The sequence below is a fragment of the Crassostrea angulata genome, unplaced genomic scaffold (genome assembly GCF_025612915.1).
Source record: "Crassostrea angulata isolate pt1a10 unplaced genomic scaffold, ASM2561291v2 HiC_scaffold_230, whole genome shotgun sequence".
Lineage (NCBI taxonomy): Eukaryota > Metazoa > Mollusca > Bivalvia > Ostreida > Ostreidae > Magallana > Magallana angulata.
The window spans coordinates 50,192-76,262 of NW_026441783.1; the positions used below are offsets into that span (position 1 = coordinate 50,192).

Below are 26,071 nucleotides of genomic sequence, written 5' to 3' on the forward strand. Positions count from 1 at the left end.
TAGCTTGTGTTGTTTTAGATGACATGACCCCTATATCTATTATCACCTTAGGTGTGAAAAACAGACTGCTTGAATTTTCTTTTTAAGTTCACTGCATTTATCTGTTTATTATTTAAAAAGAAATATAACTTACTTCTCTCTTGTAAAAATGTGTTTACTATGTCTCACCTATAAGTCGGACCCCCACTTTTCACTCAATTTTCTACTCCCAAAAATCTGACTTATAGGCGAGTATATACGGTATACAGGATCTACATGTATTATTGTACATTGTCCAGATTGTTTGTATTATGATTCCATTAAGCTGATTTTATCATACCTATTGTTCCTCAGGTGAGCGATGTGGCCCATGGGCCTCTTGTTTGTATTATTACAATCGGGTATGTTATCGGGTTGGTCTGTTGAATCGGGGTACAGAAGTTGGTTAGAAATGATATTCTGCATAACAGTGCATTGTTTTTCACAAATTTCTACAAACCGATTATTGCTTATGCAATACTCTCAGAATGCTTGTTTATTTGGGTTTCAACCGTGAGTCAAGGTGTTTAAGTAAATGGGTTGGAAGAATTAATTTGGAATGGAAACAATCATAAACTGTTAAACTATTAAATGAATATAAGTAACTGTTCAAAATGTGCCATATGCAGATTATCTCATGAGTTGTAACTTGTATCACAAAAAGCTTGCTGCAAAATGACAGAAAAATTCGGATTGACATGCTGTGAAATCCAGTAGATTTTTTTCAGCATATGTCTTCACTAATTAACTTACAATAATTGTCCCAGTTTTGAAAATCTTTGAAACAGTAGATGTTTTTCAGCATATGTCCTCACATATTAACTTATAATAATTGTGTATTGAAAATCTTTGAAACATCATCACCAGCTCCGCAAAAAAAACAGTCATGTTAATTTTTAAATTGGCAACTCGATCTGCATCTGAATTTTACAATCTTAGGTTGAGTAGCATGTTTGAGCATATTTTTTTCTCTTAAGCAGAACACTCGACTAATCGTCTTGATCGACTTGTCTAAGGCTTGAGGTCAGAAAATAGTATTAAAAATCTTGGTTTTAATCATCTTGAGCTGGCTGTGTTATTGAAAATTACGTTGTTGAATTCAATGTTCATCTTTAATCATTATCATTTTCACTCATCTGTTAACACTAGAATACATATTAATAACAGTTATTAAACAATGGTGCATTGTCTTTAATCAATTAAAAGTTTTACCGTTCCGTTTTTATAAACACATTGTCACATGATTCCATATATCACTATAGTGGGAAGATAATATTGCACAGTAAAATTGAAACCAAACTTGAATGGAAAAAAATATTGCAGTAGGTCCGGGGAATGTTTTAAAGTTTTAGTATTTTATTAGTAAAGAGTTCTTAGTGGAAAGTATAAATAAGAAATATTTTATGGTCGAAATCAATCTTGAAATACGTTATCGGCAATTATCAACTCTATTGTTTATACGGTAGGCTGATCCCGGTTGTGCTAATAATCTTGCTAAGGCTGACATCTATACGGCAATTTCACTCCCTGTGTATATAAAGAGTACAGTTATAAGAGTGATTATAGTTCATTGATTAATTATTGTCCAATTCTTTGATTATTGTTACCGTAAGGTCTCGTGTATAATACGCACTCGTGTATAATACGCACCCCCAAAGTTGACCAAAAAATGGCGAAAAAACAGCAGGTCCTATGTATAACACGCACAAAAAGAATGGCGAAATCAACGGCCGCTATTTCCCTCAAAACTATCGATGTTTCTTGATAATTTCATAACCCATGCGCAATTTCTTTAATTTTGTGATCGGAGCATAGCACAGACGATGAAAATTGACGGCCGCCATTTTCCCAAATAACCATCAATGTTTAATGATAATTTTATAACCCAAGCGTAATTACTGTAATTTCGTGATTGGAACATGACCCAAGCGATATTAAGTTCTTACAATTCTACTTAAAAAGGACGGCATGATTTACATGGGCGGTATTAAATATTATTTGCCACTTCTTAAAGAATTTCATAAAGTTGAAGATCATCATACGTAGAGAAGGATGGCAACCGAGCTTAGTGCTTAATTAAAAGTAATAATGTTTGCAGATATAAACCAAAACAACATCAAACGAAATGGTTTAATTGATTTATTATAGTCAAACCATTTTATTATTGTTTAAATAAACATTGTGAAGAAACGTATGTATGTCGTATATATCGTCATTTTCAAGTCGTACAAATGATCGATCTATTTCTAACAGTGTCTATGTAAAACTATAGCATGTAACTGCATTACTGGATACAAAGTAAACAAGTTTCATCAAATCATAGTAATTGCTAAGCTTTCTGCACTTGAGTACCCCCTTTGAAGTCCGACACAAGACAGGTGCATGCCTCTGACACCGGAAATTGTTAAACAAACATTGACCACGCGCCGAGTCAACAGGTGGCTGGTTACGTAATGGCGAATACACTGGCGATGGTCAGAGTGGGTGATGATTTTAATACATGGGAATAAAATATTTCTGTCAAAGTAAGTTTAGTTTTGCACATGATGGCACGTGATATCGGGAATTGTTTACAATGCAAGCGACTTTGTATATGTTGCCGGTATTTGAAAATATGATGCATAAGTATAAAGTAAAATTGTTTAAATGTTAATCATTAATAATAATTGGTATCAATATCAGGGACATCATGGCATCATACACTGATAATGTTACTGCAGTTTTATACGCCATTTTGAAGTGATAAGATCGACGTGTCATCTGAATTGACTTATTGTAGGATTTTGTTAAAATTTTGGCTAAAAATGAGCAATTTGACTAGTCGTCTGCATCGACGATTCGTCGTGAAAATACGGTAATCACAATCCAGTCCAAAATTGAGCATGTTTGTGCCGTAAAAGTTTTGTGTATGTTTGAAAATAAACTAATGCACCATTGTGAGAGAAGTGGGCCATTGATTAATAGAAGTGGATAAAAATGCAATTTGTTATTTTTACACCCCCCGCAAACAAGGTTTCAGGGGTATATAGGAAGCACCTCGTCTGTCTCTGCAAAATTCGAGTCCGGTCCATATCTTTCTTATGGAGAAACATTTGAAATTCTTACTTCACACAAAGATTGCTTATGACCTAAGGGTGTGTCATGACCTTGACCCAAGGTCATTTGGGCAAGGGCAAGGTCACTGGCAGAAAAAGTGCAAAATTCGTGTTCGGTCCATATCTTTCTAATGGTGAAACATTGGAAGTTCTTACTTGACACAAAGATTGCTTCTGACATAAGGGTGTGTCATGACCGTGACCTAAGGTCCTTCAGGCAAGGTCAAGGTCACTGGCAGAAAAAGTGCAAAATTCGTGTTCGGTCCATTTCTTTCTTATGGACAAATATTGGAAGTTCTTAATTCACATAAAGATTGCTTATAACCTGAGGGTGTATCATGACCTGGACCAAAGGTCAATTGAGAGAGTTCAAAGTCATTGTTTAAAAAATGCTTAATTTTTGTCTGTGTTATGTCTTATATTAATGGAAATAATTAGAAGTTAAAATACTTGTCTCAGGCCACATAAAATTATTTTTAAGATTCTCATCCCCGTGTCTCTTAAACTGGCCTTCCTCATATTTTTTTATTTGGAAAAAAAAAAGTGTGTGGAAAAAACATTTCGAACAAAAATCGGGCTCAGTATACCAATAATTCAAAATGTTTATATTAAATGGCTGCTTGACATGTGGATTTTCGTTGATTCCGGTCATGTTTGTTAACAAAAGGATGCAAATGTCCTCATGCATTAACGGTTAACTTGAAATAAAATGGAATTTAAAGAATAGAAATTGGTTTCTGTACTCATATTAGCATTAGCAGTTTAAAAAATAGAGTACTTGTTATTTATAGACAATGGACGGTGAAATAGATTCATCCAATATTTTCTATAATAGAAAAAATACATGAATTATGATTTGTTCTTAGTGGGGGGTATCAATTGTGAGCTTGCTCACATTACCTCTAGTTATTGTCAGTATCAGTTGTAAATTCTTTGAAAAAGGCTACAACAAAATAAATACTTTCTCAACTTAAATTAATCCACAAAAATGATTGAATTTATCGATGAACCATTATGCTGAAAAATGAAATGAAGAACCTGTTCAAACTTTGTTTTTGACAATTGTTAACACCATAAAAAACAAGAAGCGATTATTGTGAGAACTCTTAGTCAATTATTGCAGTGATATAGTTTTTGTAGTCCTGATACTTATGTAAATGACAGCATTGTGTCTTCACTCAACACATCAGTCCATCAGTCGCAGCGTGTACACACCTCTGCTAGAATTGCGATAAAAAGGCAAGAGATGATTAACTTGATAGAATAAAATGGAAAAACTTGTAATTAAAATTGATTTAACTATTAACCTGATAGGATTTACCCATGATAGAATAATATACATGCACGATATGTCATTGATGAACTTTATACACAGCAGGAACATGAGAAGCACATTTTAAAAATTAATGTTGGAGATACTGTAACACATAGTCAATTTATATTTTTGTGTGAGACTTTAAGAGAAACATGTAACTTTTATTTAGACTGCAATTTTTTGCTTGTTTCAGGAGTAGTCTCCTTTGATAAAGATCAACAGTGACAAATAAACAATGCTGTCTTGTCATCAACGGTGAAATTTGAGACTTTTATACCCATATATCTACCAATCACCTCTGTCCACTTTGTTTTGTACATCTGAGACAGGTAAGAAAATCAAGGTCATTGTTTGAAATCAATTTAATAATAATTTAACTCCCTTGTATATGAAATTGTTACATTTTACATGGGTGGGTGTGCACATTTGGAAAGTAGGTATAGAAAAATAGGTGAGATTTGTGATGTGATAGCAATTATAGTCTGCTCTCAATTCAAGGTGTTACCTGGAATTTTAGCTGTGTTTTATCAGAGCAATAACCATGTTAATGATTTTATAATTTGTTGTTGGTGTACTCTCTTTTTACAACTTGGTTGTAAAATGCTTGTTTATAACTAGTTGTTTGGTATCCGCAGAAAGGGATTATATAAGGGGACAGATCTTTGTCACAAATATTTCAATTTTTAAAGGAGCGACTTTGACAGTAGTTTTAATGACATCACTGCTTAAGTATATTGTGGGTCACTTTTTGGTATTTCAAATCAGTAGCTAAACTGGCAAAACACAGTCCGACAAAAATATTTTAAATGTTAATTAATATACCCCAAACTGTGGACAGTTAAAAATGCCTGAATTAGGTCTACATTTGATATGTTTTGTGAATAATCTTTACAGTTCTCCGCAGGCGCCCTATAGTGATTAGTCTGTCTGTCAATCCCTCCATCCGTCTGTGTGTCTGTGATCACTTATCCGGGGCATATCTTCATTCCCCTTGGCCCAATCTGGCTCATACTCCACCCACAAAATGTCTTTGGGAAAAGGTGTGCAGTGACTTTGAACTGTGTTTCTAAGTCAAAGGTAAATAACAAAGCAGAAGTATATACAAAATCATTGTCCGGATCATATCTTCTCTCCCCATGGTCTAATCTGGCTCATACCTCACCCACAGAGTGCCCTTGGATAAAGAGTATAATGACCTTGAAACATGTTTCTAGGTCTAAGGCTAAGGTCATGGCTAAATTATATATAAAATCCCTGTCCAGGGCATATCTTCTATCTCCGTGGTCCAATCTGACTCATACTTCACCCATAGAGTTTCTATGGCTAGAGGGTGTGCAGTGATCTTGAATGAAGTTTGAAGGTCAAGGGTCAAGGTCATATCAGACCACTCAAAACATTTTTTAGGTCACCAAAGTCACACAGGTGACCTATTGCAATTGGTCTTCATCCGTCGTCATGCGTCTGTGCATTGTGTGTTGTGCGGTAACAATTTTACATTTTTAACTTCCTCATGAAAACTACAAGGCCAATTGCTACCATTTTTGATGTGAAGTTTCTCTATGGTAAGAGGAATCAAAATTGTGAAATTCATGGATCTACCACCCCCAGGGCGTCACAGGCGGGGCAACATATGCAAAAAAAGCAAAATTTTCATTAATCTTCTTCTCTACTCCCACACATGTGAGAAAAAAACTGCATGCATCGTTATGATGTCCACAAACTCCTCTACCTAAATTGTGAAATTCATTGCCTTGGGTCATGGGTTCAGGTTGTGGGGGCATATAGTGTTAATGCACAAACAATGTAAAGTTTAAAAATCTTCATCTCTACAGACACAGAACACGGAATAAAAACTACCGACCATAAAACCTGCTACTACACCTCTAAAACAAACTGTACCGTTCCATGCAAGAAACGAACCGTACCGTTCACAAAACAAACTGTACCGTGCAAAAAGCGTGCAAGATAATTTATGCAAGACCCGCCTCCAGACAGACAAAAAGCATACCGTACCGTGCAATAAGCGTGCAACTTCCATATATGGCTTATTGACCTAATGTTTTTCGATAAATACAGATGGAGATTATTGCTGACCAGTTAAGTTCAATATTTTGTTAGATTTTTTAATATGGGATTAAATAACACATACTAAGATTTAAAACTGTTATTCACATTAAAACAGTTACGAAATATATTAATTTAATTTCCTTTCTAAGACCGTTATCATTTCTTTGGTTTTCGACAACACTTGCATTGCCGATTTCCTTAACATTGTAAACTTTTAATGTTCAGACAATTCGTGGTTATACTATTTTGATTATTTTTATGAAATGTTTGAAACACTGGGTACACGCACATACTGGACCTTACCTTCTCAGTGGAGAGAGAGAGAGAGAGAGAGAGATTAAAAAAAAGGTGTATGTTTAGAAATAAGTACATTATGGCTAAACAAAAGGTTGAAATATTATAATATATAATTTTATATCCTTTTCAAATTGAAAAAAAAGATTGCTGACTTAAGTTACTCGGACACAGAAAATTATCGGTGCTTTCAACGTTAATGTTTTCACAGACGTGATGTTGTAACTGACAATCCGATTAAAATGTCGGGAGCTTGCCTTAACGTCTTATTTTCTGTTATCGGAAAAAACCCTTTTGATAGAACACCTTTTGATTTGTTAATTAATCTACAACTAAACTTTAAACCAATTAAAAATGAGAAAAGAAAACATTTAATATAATGTTTTCAAATATATGTGGATGTGCTGTACATGTAGTAAATGACAACCACATATTTCCGGTGACTCGAGTGATTTGTACTTCAGCTATTTATGTAGCAATAAATAACCAAAAAATCATTCTTATATGATAAATTATAGATAAATACATGTACAAAATTTTAATAAATTAAATGCAAGCATTGAACGAAAAAAAGTACACGCAATCCATAAAATAACTTTCAACTTTATTTCCCGCATAGCTGGTAATGTCGTCGTGATTTCACATGAACAAAAATCACACGTGCGATACATGTTTAAGTGTACAGAAGCTGATCAGAAACACAACAGCGTCTTTCATCTTGGGTTCTATACACAACAGGTGTTATTGTCTTATTTAAATCTGTATATTTGGATGCTTTATTAACAGGTGTACACGAGATGCCAGTATTCACTCCTTTCCACGGACACCTGTTAGGTAACTCATCACAATCTATCGTATGTAGAGTCTGAATATATCTTCTACTTTGTTAGTTTCATCGCTTTTCTTAATCTCTAAAAATCAAAAGAACTGTCTGTAGATATGTACACAAACAACTACACGTAAGACTAACGGCGCGTGGATCCGTAGAACAATTCAGCGACTCTATACATGCGGGATTTTCACAATTATTAAATTGCGATAAAAATATCATTTACCGGGTACGTTAATGTACCAAAAAAAAGAATAATTACATTGTAAATAGTTGAATGGAATTTTGCAAGTGGATGTAAGCACAAAAACAGCTCTTTTGAGATTTATTTTCAATCTAATATGTGTGATGTAAAAAAAACTATATTATTTTGCTATAAGTTTGTATAATTGGTCATTTGAGGGGGATTTTATCACAGGATCGCCGGTCAATCAGTTTAAGTATAACAGTACAGATCACCCATGTGCCGTGTGCTACTTGGCTCCTCCTACATGGGTAGAAAAAATAATCGAATGAAAACGTTCTTGTTTTTTGTTTTCTTAAATATCTATGAAAAAGAGTGTTCCTATTTGAAATTATTCAACAATAACTTCCTTCCAACTTCATGATTACCTTACTCATGTACTGGTGATCAGAGTCTTTTTCCCTCGCTGTCGTATTAATTTTGTTACTAGATATATTCTTAATATATTTAACACTTTTAACATTCATTTGTTGATTACCGGGTATATTTTTCTGTGTCCTGTGTACAACTAGTATGTGTGTTAAAAGGTAAATAAAATATAAACAGGTTAGTCAGCATTTGTAAAACGTCAGCTAATTAAATCGCATGCATACAGTGAAGAGCGGACACTTGTTCAACAGAAATATATATAATATAATATATGTAAGATATAAATATCGCCATTAAATGCTATTGACTTGTGTATATCCAGTTGCGTACATATCGTAAGAAATATGTTACATGTACATGTATAGTTTAACGGAAAAACAAATAGTCATATTTTGATTATACACGCCATCTTAGTTCAGATAAGAAAAGCGATGATGGGTTAATTGAAGGTATGATCTGTGTATACGAACAAGTGCAGAAAATCATAGAGTATTGAATGAATAAAAATTCGTGTCAAAAAACTATATAACAGTTGATTACAAGATTTATTATCTGAAAATCATTGTTTATCTTATCATTAACTGCGTGTAATTTTACATCGTCTATTCACTAAGGGAATTTGATCGGCAGTAGTACTACAATAGTACGCAATAAAGAATGATCATACGAATTATGAATAAAGAAAAAGAAAGATGCTTGTAAAATTAACAACTAGCCGAGAATCAAGACACGATAAAGGAAACTAAAGAAATATCGTAATAAAGTCGGGGCAAATTTTTCAAAGCAATTTTAAATTGATTAGAAATATTTAATGACTTCACTTCAATTACATGTACAGAAATAAAAACTTAAGATGCTTTGTAAAATTATTGACAACTCACTGAATTAACAAAAATATGTTGGATTAAAGTCAAACAGTTCTTTACATCTATCTTAATGATTACATTTATCTAAAATTAAATATTATTAAATAATAACAGACTAATCAAAAATAGAAATTACTTTTGCTTCTCGGTTGTCACCGAGTATATGTTTCCCGAAACGTATCAAAAACAGGGGAACGGATGGAAGTTCTGATTTTAAATAGTCTAAGATTGAAATACATTTGTAATATATCACATAATAAACAAAAAAAATCATTATCATATGTCATAATTACCACCTTGCTGAAGTAGATCGAGCAAAAACTAAGCAAAATTTTATCAAGAAAAATCAAAGTGTTTAGGCCACGCCTACCTCATAAATAAAGCGCACAAACTGTTCACAAAGCGTGCAGCTATTTTTAACAAAGCGTACAGTGCAAGAAGCGAACCGTTCTGTTCACAAAGCGTACCGTACCGTTCACAAAATGAACCATACTGTTCACAAAGCGAACCGTACCGTTCAAAAAGCATAACGAACCGAACCGTGCAACTGGTTAGCACGAATTAGCACGTTTCAGGGTCTGTAACTGCATGCTTAGGAAAAAAATTTCATGTCATCTTTAATATTTAATATTTCTTGTCCTCTGCATGTAAGGCAAGGGTTTTGGCTGGGAAAGGGGGGGGGGGGGGGAGGTATGTATTTGTTAACTTGGTTTTCCAACGGAAAAATCTGGTTATCAAAATAGTGAAAATAGCATGCAGGTGGGTGGGTGGGCTGACGGGCGGGCGGCTGCAAAAGTGGTACCCTCATTGTACGGATAACTCCTCCTACAGTTTTCAAGATTTGCAGATCAATTGTACATATATCAGAGGGTGTGCATATTGCTAGGTTTTGATTTCTGATAATTTATGAAAAAAATACCAGCTTTTGAACTTAGTCATTTTTTGGCAAAATATTGCATAATTGGGTACTCCATTTCACTGGATACGGTAGGTAATGTTTATCAATACAGGGTTGACATGGATTATGGATATAGTTCACATAAAGGAAAACCTGGTTTGCTGTCACATTGACAGCTTTTCACTTGTTTTATTTTATCTGCTCAGAAATTTCAATGAAAGATGTATCCACAGGTCACACCTAACCCACCATCTCTTCTCTTACCATTGTGTGTATAGTCAAAATATGACTATTAGTTTTTGTTATCAGCTCACCTGAGCTCAAAGCTCAAGTGAGCTCCTCTGATCACATTTTGTCTGTCGTCTGTCTGTCCTTAAACTTTTTGCATTTTTGACAAACTTGGCAGAAAGCATCCTTAGGCAAAGGATATGCAAAGTTGTGAAAATTAGGGACCACACCATTTTTCAAGGGGAGTTAATTAAAAAAATTTGAAAATTGTTTAAAATTTTTAAAAATCTTCTTCTCAAGAACCATTTCGCCAGGAAAATTGAAACTTGTGTGGAAGTATCCTCAGGTAGAGTAGATTCAAAGTTATGAAAATCATGACCCTCAGGGGAAGGATGGGGCCACAGTTGGGGGTCATTTTTTACAGAGGAATATATAGAGTAAATCTTTAAAAATCTTCTCAGAAACTAATTGGCTAGGAGAGTTGAAACATGTGGAAGCATTCTCTGGTAATGTAGATTTGAAGTTGTGAAAATTTTGACCCCTAGGGGTAGGGTGGGGCCACAATGGGGGTTGAATTTTACATAGGAATATATAGAGTAAATCTTTAAAAATCTTCTTCCCAGAAACTAATAAGGCAGGAAAGCTGAAACTTGTGTGAAAGCATCCTCAGGTAGTGTTGATTCAAACTTGTGAAAATCATGATCCCTGGGGGCAAGAGTAGGGCCACAATGGGGGGGGGGGGGGTTCCAATTTTACATACGAATATAATAGAGTTAACCTTTAAATCTTTAAAAATCTTCTTCTCAGAAACTAAGTACTCAGGAAAGCTGAAACTTGTGTGGAAGCATCTTCAGGTAATACAGATTCAAAGATGTGAAAATCATGATCCCCAGGGGTAGGGTAGGGCCTTATTGGGGGGTTGAATTTTAACATAGGAAAATATAGAGTATGTCTTTAAAAATCTTCTTCTCGGAAGCTAATTAGCTAGGAAAGCTGAAACTTGTGTGGAAGTGTAGATTCAAAGTTATTTGAAGGAAAGAATTGAAATTGTTTGATATACACCCTTTCCAAAACTGTAAAAATTATTACGTTTAATTTTATTATAGGAGTTTTGAAATATAGACCCATTTTGATGGAAAACGAATCTGACTTTAAATCATGAGATTTTAATGGGAGAGAAACAATTTGATGAGCTTTTATTCAAGAGGTCCCTCATTGCTGAACAAAATTAGGGCGGTAGGCCCGGAGCTATGAAGCCGAATGCTAACGTTACTGCCTTAATTGAAAATGCATTTGTGTACTATACCAAATTGATGTATCGATAATGCATGAGTTGTAACACTGAATTTCTCTCATTTGTGCACTTAGGAGGATTTTCATTTGTTTGCTGCCTTTGTCTTGGGAGGTGGAGGCACCAGGGCAATGAGGTCATTTTGTCCCTTTATGATGCTGACAGAGAGTCCCTAACCATCTGATCCATCATGATAGGCATTTTTCTTTATGATGCAGGTAAAATTATTACAATATTATTCTTTGTCATTTTACTGTGAGGCATATTTGGTCTCAAACCAGAATAATTATCTTTCTAGGTTTGTGACTTTGTCAAGGAATAACTAGGTAATGTTTTGGTTGAAATCCAAAACAGTTATGAAATTTGATGAAAATGCATCAGATGTTTAATGGACATCTCTACTTTATAGAATATAGATTTGAATTCCATGAATTACAAAGAACCCCTGAAAATTGCATGTTAAGTTGCCTTTGTCATATCGCAGGAATGCAGATTTTTGCCTGACAAAGCGCATTAAGCTAGAATTTAAAGTCATTTACAGTAAAAATAATATCTTATTTCATATTTTATGGTACGGATATTTGATTATAAAAAAGTATATTTGAACTAAAACATAAAACCACTAACTAGGCTTAATACGTTTATTGCATATGACCTTTTTGCGCTTGATTTTTTTCTTTCAAGATTTTTTTCATTGTTATAAATACTAATATTAAAAAATGATGAGATTTTAGTTTCTATCAAAATTAAAAAAATCAAAGAAAGACACTAAAATAAAGAAAACAAGTTTATTGAACAAGGAAATTAAATAACAAATACATTATACATGTAGCACTTAAATTCACAAATAATGACAACTACCCTGGTAACAAAAGTTCAAATCAAAGGCACACCAATTCCAACCATGTATTCTCTCTCTCTCTCTCTCTCTCTCTCTCTCTCTCTCTCTGCTCTCGTACACAAAACAACTTCTTTCTTACTTTCCTCTTTCTTCTCTCACTCTTCAACACAATTCTCATCTTCATCACTGTCCGATTCATGAATGATGGCAGGGATGTTAGAGGCGTCTTCCAGTGATGCAGTCCAGTTTCGAACCCCCTTTAGTGAATTCTGATATTGTCCAAAAGAGAGATACTAGATAACATTGGTAACATGGCCACACATCCCAACAACTCTGGTGCCAGCTTTACATTTGCAAAACCATCCATCAACCACTCCATCACAGAAACTGACCCAGCATCTGTACTGTTTTTCGGATATATGTCTGCTTTAAAATTTGGCGCATAACAATCCAGGAATCTTGTCATTGATGAGGATTTCAAATCCACCTTCTGCGTCAGTGTGTTCCTGAGCATAGGAGAGGGCCATGCGCAGCTGATATACCCCGAGCGTAAGTTGGCGCAGTTCACTTTCATCATAGCATGGAAAACTGGAGCTACATTCTCCACATCCACTTTTGACCAACGCATTCCTCTTCTATCCAGTCCCTCACCTTCAACACGTTCCTGTAAAAAAAAACCTAATTATATATATGACAAAAGTCAGAATTTGTCCTACATCTAGATTTAAGCATGTCATTACATGGACGAAATTATTCAAGGAATATTAAGGAATCATTCTTTGAGTATTATGAGGTGATAATTTCGGTCTGGGCATGATCAAATCCAATTAGGCCCGAAGGGCTTTATGATAGATTTGATCATGCCCTGACCAAATTATCACCTCATAATATTCAAAGAATGATCCCTTATTATACCCCCGCTCCGAAGGAGCGGGGGTATACTGTTTTACCCTTGTGTGTCCGTCCGTCTGTCTGTCCATCCGTCCGTCTGTCTGTCTGTCCATCCGTAACAAAAATTTCTGTCGCATTTATCTCAGCAACTATTTATCGCAGATGCTTGAAATTTTTACACAGTGTTTGTTAAGGCATGCCATATCGTGGGATATATTTTTGTACTAATCGGACGTCAACTTCCTGTTAAATGACGACTTTGCTTATTTTTTATCCAAAATTTTCAAACAAATTTTTGTCAAAGATTTCTCAGCAACTGTTTATCGCAGATGCTTGAAATTTTTACACAGTATTTGTATAGGCATGCTTAATGATGGGATGTATTTTTGTACCAATCAGACGTCAACTTCCTGTTTAATGAGTACTTCGTTTATTTTTAGCCAAAATTTTCAAACAAATTTCCGTCAAAATTTCTCAGTAACTATTTATCGCAAATGCTTAGAATTTTAACACACGATATGTTTTGGCATGCCATTTTGTGGAATATATTTTTGTATCAATCGGACGTCAACTTCCTGTTAAATGACGACTTAGCTTATTTTTTAACCAAAATTTTCAAACAAATTTTTGTCAAAGATTTCTCAGCAACTGTTTATTGCAGGTGCTTTAAATTTTTACACAGTATTTGTATAGGCATGCTTTATTGTGGGATGTATTTTTGTACCAATCGGGTGTCAACTTCCTGTTAAATGAAGACTTTGTTTATTTTTAGCCAAAATTTTCAAACAAATTTCCGTCAGAGATTTCTCAGCAACTATTTATCGCAGATGCTTGAAATTTTAACACACTATTTGTTTTGGCATGCCATATTGTGGGATATATTTTTTTTATCTCATACGTGTGGTGTATATTACCCGTGTGATAAACCTTTGCTATATCACACGGGTGATGCTATATCAAATACTTCCAGTCCGAACTATTTTTGACACTACCCCTCGCTTCAACGCTTCAGTGACCTATTTTCGGAGAGTTGCTAGTACTTTCAACATAACTACAGCATATATATAACAAAAATTGATTTAAAATGGATTTTGTGAAAGATTTAACTTAAAAATATGAAGGAAAACACATAATCTGATAATTGCGTAGCATAGGCGTCGGAAACGGGGGGATATTGTGCGGGGGGGTTACCCCCCACTTTTTTTGCAAAGTTACAGATAATCTTTACTACAAGACCCTTTTTTCTGTGCTTTTCAAGATTTTTGATAAGTTTAGCCCCCTTCCAACTTTCAATTTGCTTTGGGAAGTTTATAAAACTGCAAATCACGTTATCTATCAAAGTGTCCATCCTAAAGACGCGATAAAAACAGAGCGCTCTGGTTGTGTTTATCAAGAACTTACCGAAATAATGTTTCAAAGGACTTATTCACTTTTGTCAATTTCTAATAATAAGGCTAGTGTTTGTTTTATAAAGCCTCAACAAAGGTTCCTCGTTCGAGTCAATTCAAACTAACGAGCATTCGCAACTTCGTGTATGTCAACAATATTCAAGTCTTCTGACTGATCAGTATTTCCATTTAATCAAGTGAATAAGCTCTAAGAAAAATTATTCAGAGCTAAAAAATTATTTCAAGGCTTATTTCAGTGAAACTTTACATTAAAAGAGTTAGAATTTATCTCAGATATGACGTACTAAATTGTATTGCGCAAGGTAACAATAATTGATAACACGACATTGCATCATCGCTTTTAATCTTTGAAAATTCAATTCGGGTCATATATAGGGGACTGTCTCAAAAGCTTCATGATATAAATTAAATTGTATGAGATAAATAGAATATCTATGATTGTGTGATTTTATATTTGCTTTATCCAACTCGTTGAAATGGTTATATTCGCTCGGCAAGCCTCACAAATATATACACAATTTCAACTCGTTGGATAAAGCAAATATAAAATCACACAATATAGATATCCTCTATGTATCAATCGGACGTCAACTTCCTGTTAAATAATGACTTTGTTTATTTTTTTATTTTTATAACACACTATTTGTTTAGGCATTCCATATTGTGGGATATATTTCTGTACCAATCGGATGCCAGCTTTCTGTTAAATGTTGACTTTGCTTATTTTGCATATTCACATCAGAGCGGGGGTGTCACTAGTGAGCATTGGCTCACAGATATCTTGTTACTTATATTTATATAATTTTAAACCATTATACGATCAAATATTTAAATATAAATAAGCAAACCTGGCTAGCGCCTCAATTTGGTGTCATTTGAAGTTGTGGGTTATATAGTATAAAATCGATGCGTAGAGTTATCCCAGGCAAAGACACTGGCAAATGTAAATATATATATATATATATTTAACAAACATAAAAAGTACCTGTAGTGTATTTGCTCTCTGTGAAAGATGGAGCATTTTGGCAGCAGCTTGTTCATCCTCTTCTGATGATCTACTAATTGGAGGCCTATACTTGTTACAGAGCGCTGCAACTATTATAACATAGTCACCAATGAATGGAATCTGGGAGTTTGGCAAGGTCTTGGACAAATACTGCCACTGTTTCAGGCGTCCATTACATGCTTCAACTACCCATCGCACCTGAAGAGTGAGAAATACATGTATAAAATAATCTTCAAATATTCAACAATCAGATGTACATTCACAATTCAGTTTGAATTACCTGTGTTCATGAAGATTAATAAATATTTTGAAATTAACTCAATAGTATAATTACATAGGTATATTATTTCTAAAAAATAATAAGTACTACCGTAATGTATCGTGTATGATAAGCACTCATGTATAATATGCACCCCCCAAAATTGACGAAAAATTGGCGAAAAAACACCAGGTCCTATGTATAACACGCACCCAAAAAATGGCAAAATCAACGGCCGCCATTTCCCCCCAAACTGTCATTGTTTCATGATAATTTTATAATCCATGCGCAATCTCTTTAATTTTGTGATCGTGACATAGCATAGCAATTATTGTAATTTCGTGATCGGAACATGGTCCAAGCGACATTATAGTCAAAGTTACTATATTTTACTTAAAAAGGATGGCATGATTTACATGGGCGGTATCAAATACCATTAGACTCTTCGTAAAGAGAGTGGACAAGTTGAAGATCATCATATTACGTAGAGAATACCAGCAACTGAGCTTAGTGCTTAAAAGTAATAATGTTTGCAGATATAAACCAAAACAACATCAAAAGAAATGATTTAATTGATTAATCATAGTCAAACTGTCTCATTGATTGTTGTTAAATAATCATTCTGAAGAAACGTATATATGTCGTATATCGTCGTTATCAAGTCGTACACATGATCGATGTATTTTTAACAGTGTCTATGTAAAGCAATAACGTTTAACTGCATAACTGGACACGAAGTAATCAAGTTTAACAAAATCAGAATAATCGCTAATCTTCATGCACTTGAAAACACCCTGTGAAGTTCGACACAAGACAGGTGCATGCTTCTGACACCGGAAATTGTTTAACAAACATTGACCACGCGCCGAGTAAACAGGTGACTGTTTACGTAATGGCGAATGCACTGGCGATATTTCAATATTTTTGATGCTAGAAATAGTGTTGAGTGAGTATAAATATTTTAATACATGGAAATAAAACTAAGAATAAGGTATTTCTGATGCAGTAAATTTAGTATACATCCATACAACTTGCATTACACACTATATCGGCAGTCACTACTCCTGTGGTATCAAGAATCACGGCTTGAAAAATGGGGTAAAATTTTAGTCCTATGTACAACATGCACCCCAACTTTTGATCAAATTTTGGCTGAAAAAAAGTGTGTGTTATACATGCGACATTACGGTATTACAAGTTACCTTTGTCACTACTCTTGATAAGTTAGAATCAAGAGTTGAGAGCAGCTTCTATCCCAGTTTCATAAATGCTGGCATCTCTAACTTTATCCCAACATCTTCCAGAACATCTTGGGCATCTCTCACTGAAGCCACGGTCCACTACAAACACATCCTCCTCTTGAAGCCAGTTCCTGAGTTCCTCAGCATTATGGTAAATCATGTGCCTCAGTATGCTGGCGTCATTGTTCTTACTGTCTGCTAGATAGGGGCCAAGAACTGACACAATGTACCCAGTCGCTGTCACCACAATCATGGGTTTCACAAGAGGCCTATGTTTGTGAATGCTATATGATCTATGAGCAAAAGCAAAATTTGAACTTTTGTGTATGTACACATATGTTCAATCGAGAACCAAAATTGCTGGATTTGATGTAACGTCTTTAGTCATGAGATTTCTGGCCAGTTGTCGGGTGTGGTTCTGGATCACCTCCTCACGTGTTATGTGGTTAAATCCAAGATTGTGTGGCACAAAGTCTCTCATAAGTGATGTTCATGCAGAAACTATAGCTCGGCGAACCTGGAATACATCATATTTAATTAATGAAAATCTCCTTTATCAGATAATAAAAAAAAAACATAAGTAAAAATATGTTAAAATTTTTTTATTTTCATATTGATCAATTATAAAATTCTTACTTGAAATTTAGTCCTATGAAACAAAACAGCAAGCAATTTGTTAGAAAGAGCTGATCTAAGTTTCATCAGGAGGATGGCAATACATGTCCTCTTGCTCCGATTTCTAGTTGAGTTGATGCTGGTAACTGACAATACAATGTCGTGAAATTCCTGTCGAGAAAATCCTGTCAGCACTCTATACTCATCGTCATTCATACAGCTTTCATCATCAAAGTCAAGCCTTGACTGTTGGAATGCCTTCTCTCGCAAGTCCTAAAAAATGAAATTATTATCATCGTTTACATGCTACATCATCATTGTTGTCATCAACACTATCACAATTCTCCTCTTCATCAACATTAATCATTACTTTAGTTTTACATTATTATGTATCTTGATTTCATGCAAATTGTTGATACCTTTATGAGACTGAGGATGAATGTTTTGTTGAGCGTTGTGCTTTCATTGGTCCTGATCTGCTGCATAGCGGCATCAACCATTTTCCCGATGTTGCACACAGCATCTTGCTCCAGATGGAATGATGATTTCTCTCCTTATAAACACTAACAGCCGAACATGATGGGAAACAGTCACAAGCTTTGGTCCTGGTCTCTTGCAAACAAAGCAGTAGCCATGGCTCTGTGGTGATGATGGAAAAGGCAAGGGTACAGATGGGGGACTTGGGAATGCATGTTTTGGACGCTTCTGCTTGGGTGACGCAAATGTTGGATCCTCTGTTTCCTCTTGAGGAGCTATTCTCGGGAACATAGATTCCCTTGTCACTGAATCTTTGACTTTCCGACACTTATGACGACACTTGTTACAGAGAACATCTGTTTGAACTTAACATTTAAGGAAAAATGTTTGCATAATATTAACAGAAATGTACTAGCTGGGCGTCTTTCATCAGGAGGGGCCTTTCTATTTCAAAGCACACATCTAGATTGTTTCTCATCCATCCTTAAAAAACAAAAGGTGATATTAATAAGCTTAGTATTAATCACACACATTTGATTTCTGATTTTTTTTCAAATATACATGAAGAGATATTAGATATGATTTAACTAAGGATCCTCAACACCCTGTGAATGATTTTTATGACAGCTTAAGTACATCACAACATGGCTTCCATCTACCAACCTGCAGGTCATGAGTTTGAATTCTGCCCTGACTTTTATTTTCACAAAGAATAAGTAAAATTTAAAAAAGCTGAATTTTTTTTTTTGGAGGGGAGGGGGGTCATTTTTAAGTTAAACCCATGCTGAAAATCCATATCTTTAAGTTACTTAAAAAAATGGGCTGGTATGCAGAACTTATACATGTACCTAGGGTATGCTGAAGACCCTGAATACTTATATATATTGATATATTCAATTATTCGTTTATAATCATTTTTTTTTATCAGTAAAATGAATCGTATGCTTAAATATTTAAGTTTAATAATGCCCATCAGCTCTATATTCTAGTACACCCCCCTCCCCCGTTCATAAAAGACATTCAACATTTTTGTGATTAACATTGTTTACAGCATCCATAACAACCAAAATGGCATCCCCTCCGTCGGAATGGCTCGGTTTTATCTGGATTGTGTTTTTATTATTGTGTTAATTAACAGATAAAAATGCTCTTACACAAAAAAAAATGGATATTTGTGATTATTGACCGAAATTTGATCTCATTTTTGCTTCAATAGACGAAATACGAGAAGTGGTTACTCCAAATTGCATTACGATTAGCGACTATCTAAAACTAAAATTGATATTTGAACCCTTCTGACAACGTCGCCCAGGACGAAACTTTCAGGATAAGTACATGTACACGTTGCAATTAACTCTTCTTGTACAGAAAATCATCCCGGGCGACGAGGTCGAGGTGATCAATTTAACTCATTTACATCAGATTGACCAGTAAAAAGGCCATAAAATGGCATATCGCCATTACTTTGATGGATCATTTCCTACGCATGCGCATGAATGGGCCAATTCTAACATGGTATTACAAGTTATTATGACCTGCTCTTTATATTATATGCGGACAACATATCGGAATCGCAATATATTTTTTCCCATAAAAAAAACGTGCCAATTCTTTAGGAGACCGTACCTAGTTCTTCTCTTTACCTTCTAATAATTTTACAGTTTATCAGCTCTGTTTATTACTGCAATGACTAAACTGTAATAAAATGTCAAAATTGTGGAACCTTTCTTTTACAAAACTACTGTAATACCAGTTAAAAGGGGAGATAATCAGAAATTAATGAGAATTTTGAGAAATTTTCAAAAATCTTCTTCTAAAGAACCATTAAGCCAGGAAAGCTGAAACTTGTGTGGAAGCATCCTCAGGTAGTGTAGCTTCAAAGTTGGGAAAATCATGACCCCAGGGGTAGGGTGGGGCCACAATGGGGGGGGGGGGTCATAGTTTAACATAGGGATATATAGAGTAAATCTTTTCAAATATTCTTCTCAGAAACTGATCAGCTGGGAAAGCTAAAACTTGTGTGGAAACATCCTTAGGTAGTGTAGATTCAAAGTTGTGAAAGTCATGATCCCCTGGGGAAGGGTTGGGCCACATGGGGGGGGGGGGTCAAAGTTTTACATAGGAATATATAGAGTAAATCTTTAAAACTATTCTTCTCAGAAACTAATCAGCAAGGAAAGCTGAAACTTATGTGGAAGCATCATCAGGTAATGTAGATTCAAAGTTGGGAAAATCATGACCCCTGGGTGTAGGGTGGGGCCACAATTGGAGGTCGAAAATTCACAAAGTAATATATAGAGTAAATCTTTAAAAATCTTCTTCTCAGAAACTAATCAGCCAGGAAAGCTGAAACTTGTGTGAAACATCCTCAGGTAGTGTAGATTCAAAGTTGTGAAAATCATGATTACCGGGTGTAGGGTGGGGCCTTAATGGGGGGTCAAATTTTAACATAGGAATATGTAAAGTAAATCTATAAAAATCTTCTTCTCAGAAACTAATCAGCCAGGAAAGCTGAAACTTGTGTGGAAGTATCCTCAAGTAGTGTAGTTTCAAAGTTGGGAAAATAATGACACCCCCGGGAGTAGGGTTGGGCCACAATGGGGGGGGGGGGGGCAAAGTTTTACATAGGAATATGTAGAGTAAATCTTTATAAATCTTCTTCTCAGACACTAATCAGCCAGATGATTCTATATAAATGTTAAGACTTTGGCCCCAGGACAATTCTTCGGCTCACAAGAAGGTTCAGAGTTTGATGTAGGTTTATATCCCATATATAAACAATTGTTAAGGATGTTTTTGAGAACTGCAATACTCAACATGTGATATGACTATAAAATCATCCTGTTAGAAAAGGGACTAATGATTATATACATAAGAATATGCAGGGGGAAAATAGATTATATTTTTACAGGATCTACATGTATTGTTGTACATTGTCCAGATAGTTTGTATTATGACTCCATTAAGCTGATTTTATCATACCTATTGTTCCTCAGGTGAGCGATGTGGCCCATGGGCCTCTTGTTTTAAATTCTGAATGGAATCCATTCTTATTGAAAAATCTTATTCAATTTTTTTCATCCTTAAGGTCAGACGAGACGTTCCTCAATTTTAGATAACTTTTTCCAGGAATTTGTTAATGGTTTACAACTACTTTGACAAGCTTTCTTGCAAAAAATTAGGGTACCTTACCAGGCATTTCTGCGAAATACCAGAATATGCAATTTCCTATATAATCTTCTTGAAAATACACTTGAATTGCTGATATGAAAATAAATATATCTACACCACAGCTAAATTCTCTAAAATAGAACTGTATCTCGGGCGGGGCGGGGCTTTGAACTCACGACCTCTAGAACCTCTACGCTTCTGGCAGAGAGCGGCCACGGTTCTAACCACTCGACCATCTAGGCATCTAACCAAATACAAGTATATTTTGATCATTTTTTAAGTAATTATAAAATTAAAAATTTTTGTTGGAACTCTTTATTACGAGGAGATACAAAAAAGATTCTCGAGGAACGTGTCGTCTGACCTTAAGTACATAATAACAGACACATTTATTCAAATTGTCCATGTATTTGATTTGTTAAAGTTAATAAGAAGCAGTCAATTCATTTGATCTCACTGTAATTCCACATTCATTTCAGTACTTGCTGAGAGAGAGAGAGAGAGAGTCTCATACTCGGATGAGCACAGCGTAGATATAAATCAAAATCCCGGACTTGTGTTTCATACACAATGATGTATAAGGTATTTATAAGGTTAATGAAAAAGTCAAATTTGACAAATTCTGAGGTGAGTAAAATGATTAGTATTAGAATGAGGGTACTAATGCACTTGGATGTTGACACCTTAGAATTGTTAATACAGTGGGGCCTCAGATATCCGGACGCTTCAGTTTACGGACGATTTTATTTGGGAACAGATTTTTTTATACGTTATTTTCTCTCATTTATCTGGAATTCTGTGTTCCGGATCTGGACGGTCTGTTTTTACCACAAAACATCGTTTTACTACTAATCTTGCTTCATTTAACCGGACAGTAAAATTTCATGATACCATACTCAGTACAAAAGATTTCCCCTGTCAATTAAGTTTCACACCTTTTTTACGTGCAAGACCCTCATGAGTAGCTTGTATAAACACACTGACATCCCAAATCACTTTCAAAAATTGGAAAATTGCGAACAACAGTGTATCACACACATACCACACTGAGACACAAAGAATTTAGCTAGATATGGTTATCATTATTGTCCGGTTAATATTTCATGACAAAATAATAAAATAAAGTTCTTTATATCTAAAAACGTTCATATCAACAGACAACTCTAGCATATGTTGCTATATGGTATGAAAGGCAAAAAACCTAGTATCAACACTGGGAGCCATTGTATACAAATACATTATCATTCATGACAACGATAGACACATTTCAGATATCCGGACGCTTCACCTATCCGGACGATTGGACTTGGGAACGAAAGCGTCCGGATAACTGAGGCTCCACTGTACAAGATTTAGCTGAGCAGAAACAGATAGGGCTAGGTGATGTGCTAGATATATAAATGAAATAATTTTTATTTTAAAGTAAATTTATCACTGTTTAAATTTGATAAGTTGTAAACAAGCTCAATTTTGACATATGAATGCCATGTGACCCTATATATTGCTAGTAATTAGCTCACCTGAGCTGAAAGCTCAAGTGAGCTTTTCTGATCACCTTTTGTCCGTCTGTCCATCTGTCCGTCCGTCCGTCTGTCCGTCCTTCTTTAAACTTTTTACATTTTGAACTTCTTCTCTAAAACCGCTTATCCAATTTCAACCAAATTTAGCACAAAGCATCCTTGTGGGAGGGCGAATATAGATTGCAGGAATAAAAGTCTGATCTATATTCAAAGCGGAGAAAACCTTGAAACTGTAGAAAAAGGGGGGTGCATTTTTGAAAATCTTCTTTTCAAGAACTACTGATTCCAATTCAACGTAGCTTAGCATAAATTATCCTTATGGGAAGGAAAATATAAATTGCAAAAATTAAGGTCTAATTCTGTTTCAAATCTGGGTTATTGCGAAAATAATAATAAAGGAAAGGCGTGTTTCAATCGGGCTCGGCATCTGGTAAATGGGTAGACAAGACTTGGCCTGGGCAAAACAAAAGATTGGCAGTTATTAATCTGCCAATCTCATTAAAATTTCAGGATATTTGATGGACCAGTATATTTGTATTTGCTGTAAATATTGCTGCAAAATAATGCGTATTTGGAATTGACGATTGCTGATTTCGTCTTTATTACTCCTACTGTACATGTGATCCTTGACTGTGTTTGTGTACATTTGTATAAACTGATTTTGAACCTCAAATACCATTGAACCGGTCTTGAGTGAATAAAAGAACTGAAAATCTTAGGCCATTCTTTTTTTCCATTTTAAATGCTGGATAGGAAATACCAAGTTAAAAATCTTAAGCTGAATGTAATAAACTCATGTGGAAAAAATATGACTCAAACCTAGGCGAACTGTGAGCTATGCATCTTGCTTATAATTCTACGATTGACGCTGAAATTTTGGTTGAACATTGGAAATTCTATATGTCGAATTAGAGTATGTTAAATACTTGTACAAACAAAATAAAGAATGATATTCTGTATAAACCTACTCTCTGGGGCCCCCTCTTTATACAATAAATAATGTGAAATCTACATCAATTTTGATAGTTTTTCAGACACGGGTTAATAAAAACGACATCTTTAAAACAGTTTCCATAGTTCTGACACATTTCTGTTGCGGGGAAAAAGTAATTATCGCTATTCCTAAGAAAATATTACAGCGGAAAATTATCCTGGTTTGTACTCGAAGTAAATAACAGTCATTTAATTATAATGGAGAAGACAAATAAAATTTTTGAATGTTTTTAATTTGAGGAATTGAGCACATTGAGGTACAATTTTCTTCTTCACATCCGAGGGACCATACGAAACAATATCTTTTGAACGCCATTGTTGCTCAGGTGAGCGATGTGGCCCCATGGGCCTCTTGTTTTTTGATAGTGAACTTTCAGATGTGGCCAAAGACATACATCTTTAAGTAAAATACTTAACTAGCCAGGGGTGTTTAGTTACATTGAGTTATATGGGAAATGAATTGATACTCTTTTCCCTAATAAAGTTGCAAATATGTGACTTTTTTAATTTGATTTTATGACCAAAATTTAAAAGCATTGTGCATATTCATGACTGAGGAAATTCTTGCTTGCGATTGTCTATTATCTGATTGGGGTCAGAGTTTAAGTGATTCTTACCTCACCTGAGCCGAGCTTTTCAGATCAAAATTTGTCCATCGTTGTCATTGTCACTGTTGGTGTTGTTGCTTAAATATTTCACTTTTAATTTTTATCTAATCTTAGAACCACTGAGCCTATTTCAACCAAACTTGGCTTAAAGCATCAAATTTTAAATTTTGTTCAAATGAAGAGCCAGGTCCCTTTTAAAGGGGAGATCATTTAGAATCATCAAAGATTTAAAATCATCAAAAATAGATCATTAAAAATTTGTGGGTTTTTGAAAAAGAAATTATAAAAGATAAACAATTGGCCAAAAAAGCTGTAATTTGTGTGGAAGCATCCCTAGGAAGTGTTTTTTCAGGTTGTTCATATCATGATCTCTGCAGGAAGGGTGGAGTCAGGAATCACAATGGGGGATTGAATTTTTACATATGAATCTATATAGAGAAAAGTCTTTAAAAATCTTTTCGAAAACCAACTGGCAAGACAATTTGTAACTTGTGAGGAAACATCCTTAGGTAGGAAGATTCAAGTTTGTTCAAATCATAATCCTTGGTAGGAAAGGTGGGGTAGGATTGCTGGGGGGGGGGGGGGGGTGTTGTGTTTGAACTTTAAAAAAAATCTTTTTCTCAAAAACTAATCAACCAGACAAGCTGAATCTTGTGTGGATAACCCTTAGGTAGTGCTGATTCAAGTCTATTTTACTACCTTGTTCAGAAAGTTTGTTTGACTCCATAATTTAAACTGATTTTTAATGGCTGTCGTTACTCAGGTAAGCAATGTGGCCCATGGGCCTCTTGTTACTGAACTCTTTGCAATGTTACATTTGCAAAAATAAACTTCCTAGGTAGTATATGAAAGTGACCAACAGCTATAGCTACATGTGTGGCTCTATGTCCTGTCCCCTTAGGATCTGTTCACTTCCTCATACAACCTTTTGCGGTGTCTGTTGTAGTGGCTCATCTTACATCAAATGGAATGGATCCATGCCAGGATTCACTTTTCCTTCCCATGCTGGTTCCAGTCCAGTAAACTGTCACAGTCTGGGAAATTCTGTGAGTTCTCTCTCAATGCATGATGCTATAATTTAGCTCTTTTTAGTTCACCTTAACTGAAAGCTTTTGTGAGCTTTTCTGAGAACTTTTGTCTAGCGTCCATCTGTACAATTTTGACCTTCTCTGCAGAACCAGATTATCAGAAATCATTTAGACTTTGTAAACAGATCTTCTGCATCACTAAATCCCGTAAATACACAAGATGTCAGTAACATATTACACCGAAATTTGCTTATATTAAGATATTGCAAATATTTTATCTTTGAAATGAAATATATTAATTCCACATTTTATAGATTTGGTTACCTTTTCAAAATTTTATTTTAATCTTTTTTTATTTATTATTTTTGAAAGAATTTTTTTTTTAAATCTATGTCGGTGGGTTAGCTTGATTTAAAAAATTGTAAATCAACATGTCTCAATGAAGTGAAAAAAATACAGTCTTCTTATTTTCCTGACAACAAGCAAAAATTTAAATTT

At 34.8% G+C, this 26,071-nt stretch overlaps 1 long non-coding RNA gene across 2 annotated transcripts in view; it reads left to right on the forward strand.

Moving 5' to 3' along the window:
* The window catches only part of LOC128169836 (uncharacterized), a 32,519-nt gene extending 6,725 nt beyond the window's left edge, over positions 1 to 25,794 (forward strand). Inside the window, exons 2-6 of one of the 2 annotated variants that reach the window (XR_008241608.1) lie at positions 4,622 to 4,757; positions 7,576 to 7,623; positions 11,592 to 11,732; positions 21,904 to 22,006; positions 25,492 to 25,794. This is a non-coding gene — a long non-coding RNA (uncharacterized LOC128169836). The remainder of the gene's footprint in view (positions 1 to 4,621; positions 4,758 to 7,575; positions 7,624 to 11,591; positions 11,733 to 21,903; positions 22,007 to 25,491) is intronic. The other variant, XR_008241609.1, reaches the window with a different exon arrangement.
* The last annotated feature ends 277 nt before the right edge of the window (positions 25,795 to 26,071 follow it).